This window comes from Vipera ursinii (assembly GCF_947247035.1).
Source record: "Vipera ursinii genome assembly, chromosome: 3".
NCBI classification, from domain to species: domain Eukaryota; kingdom Metazoa; phylum Chordata; class Lepidosauria; order Squamata; family Viperidae; genus Vipera; species Vipera ursinii.
The window spans coordinates 32,900,549-32,906,548 of record NC_139516.1 but is presented as its reverse complement, the minus strand read 5'-3'; the positions used below and the strand labels follow the sequence as shown (position 1 = coordinate 32,906,548).

Here is a 6,000-nt window from a genome sequence, read left to right as displayed (position 1 = left end):
ATTTGCAGGGTTTAGTTTATTCACTGATAAAAGATGTTAAATTGTTAGGAAAAAAAAGGAGTTGGTGGTGGTTCAGGATGTATTTTATACATTTCCACTGCAGCCATAATTACTCAACAGAATTTTTAGTGGCGGTGGGGAGGAGAGAGCAGCTCTGCGGATGAACAGCTTATAAGGATAGTCGTGATCAGCGGTTCTTTAAACCAAGGCAACTTGACATCCTCGGAGTATCACGCCGGATTCCTACTTCGCAGACACCAACGAAAGATCTGCAGCGTCCAGTTCGGAGGTTGCACGTCCCACCTCCAGACGGTGTTTTAAATGCAGGAAATTTCACATCCGGGAAACGAAAAGCGAGCAAAGACGTGGAATGCAAAAAGGGGGAGAGGTTTTTCCCTTTCTTCTCCCTCCCTTCTTCTCTAATGCATTTTGAAGTAAGTAACCCTGCCCCCCTTGAATGGAGGTGAGCGGGGGAGGGTTTTTCTATCTTGTCGTTCCGAGCTTTGAGAAAGTTGCATCCACAGTTGGCTCAGGTGCCAGAGGCAGAGAGGCAGGGGAGAGAAGCACCGGGACTGCGGATCCGGGAAGCACCAGGAATTGTTGAGGGGGTGTTGGGGGGGGGGAGGAAATTGCACTGCTTCTGCCACAGCCAATCCCAGCCGCGATCACATCAATGCAAATAGGAGCACAATGGAGCTGGCAATAAGCACACTGCAGCCAAGCTTGGAGCGGGTTGCGTTTGGCTGACGGGCCGCCGCTCCAATGGCAGGAGCTGGGGGGCTACGGGTAACCAGTGGCGGCGATGCGGGGGCGTGCCGGTGTCAGGCTAGGCTGTCCTTGCAGGGTGTCTGGGCTAAACTTCACCAAATAATAGCTGTTTGTATTTTGGCTGCTGCAGGAGCCATTTTAGGTAAGTTGTGCTCTGAACTTTTTATTGGCGCGCCGTGCGCTCGCCAGGAGCGCTCGGGATGTACCAGCCTGCCCCGGGGACTGGCTATGAATGAATTCGGGCTGCCCGGCCAAAGCCGGCAAGGCGCTAAGAGCCAAAGAGCCGGCGGTCAGTCGGTCGGTCGGCCAGCCAGGCGGCCCGAGCTCAGCGCGGAGGGGGCATGCCGAGCGCTTAATTCTCCTCTCAGGCACTGTCATGGCGTTGGGGAGGCTCTGCCCTTGGGAGCGGACCTTCGGGGACTGGGCGTCAGGGAGGGGATGGCTCATGTGATGCCCTCTGCGCAGATTTGCTCAGCGGGAGAAGAGGAGGAGGAGGAGGAGGAGGATGCCCGTCTCGACCCAGCGAGCGGCGATGCCCCTTGTAGCGCCAGCCTTCTCTCTTAAAAGAACAGGGCTGGGGGAGGGGGAGGGAAGACGGCCCGCAGCTCCTCCCTTTCGTTCTCCGGGCAGGCGGGCGGAGGGCTACGGCTGCGACGGCTCCCGATGACCCTCTCGCCCCCAGAAGTTCTCTGCGCCTGCCCACTGTTTTGCATGGCTGGCGATAAGGAGGATGCGCCGTCCGACGCCAGCTGCGACTCCCTCGAGTCTGGCCCCACGCACTGCAGTTTGCTTCCCCCCCCCTCCCCTCCTTTCAGGGCGCTCTGGCACACGCGCGCTCACACAGACACGCAAACACAAGAGTCCTGCCCACCTGCCTCGATTGCAGATCCATCCACAGTCCGTCCGTGAGTCATGTGCGTTCCTGCAACCATGACCAAGTTTGGTGCAATTTGGGGGCTAGAGACAAGAGTAGCATCAATAGAGAGTTGGAAACCCCGTCCACTCCTCTCTGCATTGTTTTGTGCGCTCTCCGGCAGCCTTGCCGTCTTCTGCATTACGATACCGTGAGCTGGTATTATTTTGTAGTACGGTTTGTAAATATTGGCACATTTTGAAAAAAAATCGAGGTGCTAGTACTCCTGAGACTTTAAGGGCAAAAGAGCAAATTGGTATCTTGGGTGTTCTTGTAAACTACTACATTGCAGTGGTGGATTATGAGACATTCCATGATAACCTCCTGTCTGGTACTCTCCAAACATGGGAGATCCCAGAATCCCCAGCCAGTGTAGCTGTTACCCATGCTGATTGGAAATTTTTAGAGTTCTAGCCTCAAAATATATATGAAGGACCATGTTCATTAAGCATCCCAGAATTTATGGACATTCCGTTCATTACACAAGAGCCTGTGTATAGCTTTATGCAGAAAAAAACCCATAGACTTGGAAAAGTGACCTTGGGCACTAGTAGTTTATATAGTGTGGATGTAATGTGATGGAGTGTATATTGAAGTTGAGCCTTTAGTTGAGTTAAAAATGTTTCCCAATCCCCTTTTTTGGAATCTACACGAAATGAGTGTTTCAAATAATGATTTGGGAAATACTGGATACAAAGCAAAATCCCCCAAACACAGTGGTATCACTCAGATATTAATTGTTTATAATAAAAGCTGTGATTTTAAGATATTTTATATTTTTATAGTTTTGTATTGTAACATTGTAGCCAGCAACACAATTTAAAATCTACAAAATCATCTCTTGGGGTTTCTTTATATACAGCAAGCAAGGACATTTTCTAATCCTGAAATGATTAGAAAACAGAAACCAAGCTGCTAATAATGAAAGCAGTTAATGAGTAGGGCTTTCTGTACTGCAATAGCAGCTGTGGACAAAACTATCATCATTGCCAGATCATCCTTTCCTCCTCTTTTGCTGGGTGCAAATCAGACAGATTGTTTGTGACTTTGCAGTGGTAGTAAGGATACAGAAAGCATGACAAGTCTCATTAAAGTAACTTCTCATCCGTTCTATTGCTGCTGTTTCCTAGTGAACCTGTAGTTTGCTGATAATCAGTAAAGTAGTATTGATCAATAAATTGGTTGGCCTAAACTGTATAGGAAGTCAGAAGTAAGCCTGCATGCTAATAATATAAAGAGTAGGAATATAAGAACCATTTTCATGTAAACCCAAACATTTTCTCTGTACTGATTTGATTTTCAGACAATTGTTTGATAACTTAAAATTGGAAAAATAGGAAACTGATGAGGTATTTAATATTTATGAGATTGCTGGTTGAATCATTGGGCAAATAAAGCCGATATAGTGCACTGAATAGACTGGACATGTCACAATCTTTGATCTTTAAGCTACTGATATGTTGGAAGGCTAAAATGGGATTCTTATAATCATGTATGTTATTATGAATGCCTTGGAAAACATTTAGTTTACATATTTAAATTAAAATGGGATAAAATCAATCAGTATTTATTAGCCTATAAAACCAGATGATGTTCTAATTCTTACTATTTATGTTGTCTCCTTTTCTACCGTATGTAGAAGCATTGTGACTTTAATCTATTCTCTTAAGCAGCCTAGTTCACATATAGATTTTTCAGATTGTTTTATGAAGCAAAACTATAGAAATGCAATTTCCTGGTGGTCTATCTGAACACAACCAGGCCTGACCCTACTTAGCTTTTGGGGATCACCCAGAATTTGATAATATTGTTGGTCAAAACTGGATAGGAATATTGACTTGCTTTAGTTGTTGGTGCTCTAGTGACCTTCTGGTGATGGTATTTTAATATTGCAGGCAGGAATAATGGAATAATTTATGGGATTATTATCAGTTATAGATTTAATTGTTTTTTGTTGTTGTTAGTTGCGAAGTCGTATCCGACCCATCGCGACCCTATGGACAATGTTCCTCCAGGCCTTCCTGTCCTCTACCATCTTCTGGAGTTCATTTAAGCTCATGCCTACTGCTTCAGTGACTCCATCTAGCCACCTCATTCTCTGTCGTCCCCTTCTTCTATTGCCCTCAATCTTTCCCAGCATTAGGCTCTTCTCCAGTGAGTCCTTCCTTCTCATTAGGTGGCCAAAGTATTTGAGTTTTAGCTTCAGGATCTGGCCTTCTAAAGAGCAGTCAGGGTTGATCTCCTCTAGGACTGACCGGTTTGATCGCCTTGCAGTCCAAGGGACTCGCAGGAGTCTTCTCCAGCACCATAGTTCAAAGGCTTCAATTCTTTGGCGCTCAACCTTTCTTATGGTCCAGCTTTCACTGCTATTAAGACAATTCTTTCATTAATATGATTTGTCTTTACAGACCATATTTCTATACTACCTTTAGGACTCTAGAAGGAATTCATTAATGTGAGAAAGAATCATCTCACATTAGCAGCTTCCTTGTCCTCCCCTCACCTACATGACGTCATGTGCAACCTCAAAAACTGCCCAATAAGGCTGGAACTTCTCTAAAACAGACTTTGAGCATACTTAAATGGTGGGAAATCCTCTTCCTATTGATTCAATGCATTTTTTTGACAGAAACATGCTATTGGATACCACACATAATTTTGGGGTTAATTCTCTGACATGCAAAGCAGTCGTGGCATATTTGCTTGGAAACCAAACAAAAAATAATGTTTACTGTAGTTGTGCCTTTTGCAGGATCAGTGGATATAAAAATGCAAATCTAGTTTTCATGGTTTTGCCAGTATTTTAAGTATTTTATGTATTTATTATTATGTTGTCATTTTTAATAGATTATAGCCAGAAGTGAAAGTATGCTTGAGCTTATTTCAGTATCATAGAATTGTAGGGTTAAAGAGTTTGAAGGGACATAAGGATAATCTAGTCCAGCCTTCTGCAACATACAGAAAAACTGTTAACTCATTCATGACAGATGGCTGGCTTCTTCTTAAACATTTCCAGAGATGAAGAACAGTCTAGTAGTTTTATAGATCTTACTATCAGGAATTTTCCCCTTATATTTAAATCAAATCCCAGTAGCTGCAACTCATACCTGTTATTTCTGTTTCTAGTTTCTGTTGCCATAGAAAACAGTTCATGATATCTTTCCTGTAGTTTCCTTTTATCTACTTTAACATAGCTAACATTTCTCCCTTGTCATCTTCACAATGGACATTCAAGATCCTTCAGCTGGCCATCAGAGGGCAGATCTTGAAGTACCTATGTTGTCATTTTTGTCCTCCTTTTCTTCTACTACTTGTCAATATCCTTCTGTAAATGGGAAACCTGATGCCAGCTATGGTGTCACCAATGCCAACTGGAAAGAAATAATGACAGTGGTTCTTTTGATGCTGGCCAGAATTGCCTTAGCCCTTCTAGCAACTGTCTGACACTACTACTAGCTCATGTTTAGCTTGTTGTCAATAACTTCACCAAAGTCTGTCTCAGAAATAGGCTTTTCAAGCCATGAATGTAGATATGTCCCACTTTTTTTCACCCCAAATATAATACATATTACATATTTCTCTGTTAAGAAACATTTTGTTCCTCTCAGCCTAGACTTCCAACCTGCCAGATTTGGCTACAATTTTTTTTCGGTCAAACTGGGTATTCTAGACTTTCTAATGTTATGTCATTCATAAATTTGGTAAACGGTCCATTAGTGCCATCAGTCAAGTAATTCATAAAAATATTGAATAATACCACCCCAAAAATGTATTCCTGTGGAATCTCACTAAGTCCTACTTCACTTAACTGAACTTAATTTGTTAGTGAGAATGCCTGTGGAACTTTATCAGAACCTTTGTTGAAATCAAGATTGATTATATCCACAGTATTCGCCTTGTCCACTAATTACTAAACTAAAGAAGGAGACAATGTTTATATTATCTGATTTATTTTTACAAAGCCATGTTGGCTCTTAGTAACCATGACATGGCTTTCAAAGTTCTTGCAGATGGCTGCTTTTTTACTGGCTCTAACATTTTCGCAGGTTTCATTTTAGGGTCATTGGTCAATAATGCCTGAATCCTCTTTTTTTTTTTGCTTTCCTGCAGAAAGCTACATTTGCTCCTCTTAAATCAGGGGTGCCAAACTCAATTTCATTGAGGGCCGCATCAGCATTGCGGTTGCCCTCAGGGGGCCAGGTGGGTGTGGCCTGGGTGGGTGTGGCTTACTGGGTGGACATGGCTAAAGTGTGTATGGCCTACTGGGTGGGCATGGCCAGCTCTACATCGTTCGCATCAAAGGTGCCTATGGGGGCCTG

General features: G+C 43.5%; 1 protein-coding gene across 2 annotated transcripts in view; it reads left to right on the top strand.

Annotated features, from left to right (window-relative positions):
- Nucleotides 1-829: 829 nt before the first annotated feature.
- The window catches only part of CHD6 (chromodomain helicase DNA binding protein 6), a 144,588-nt gene continuing 139,417 nt past the window's right edge, over nt 830-6,000 (top strand). For both annotated transcript variants that reach the window (XM_083358038.1, XM_083358039.1), the window contains exon 1: nt 830-910. The gene's annotated coding sequence lies outside the window, so the exon portion shown is untranslated. The remainder of the gene's footprint in view (nt 911-6,000) is intronic.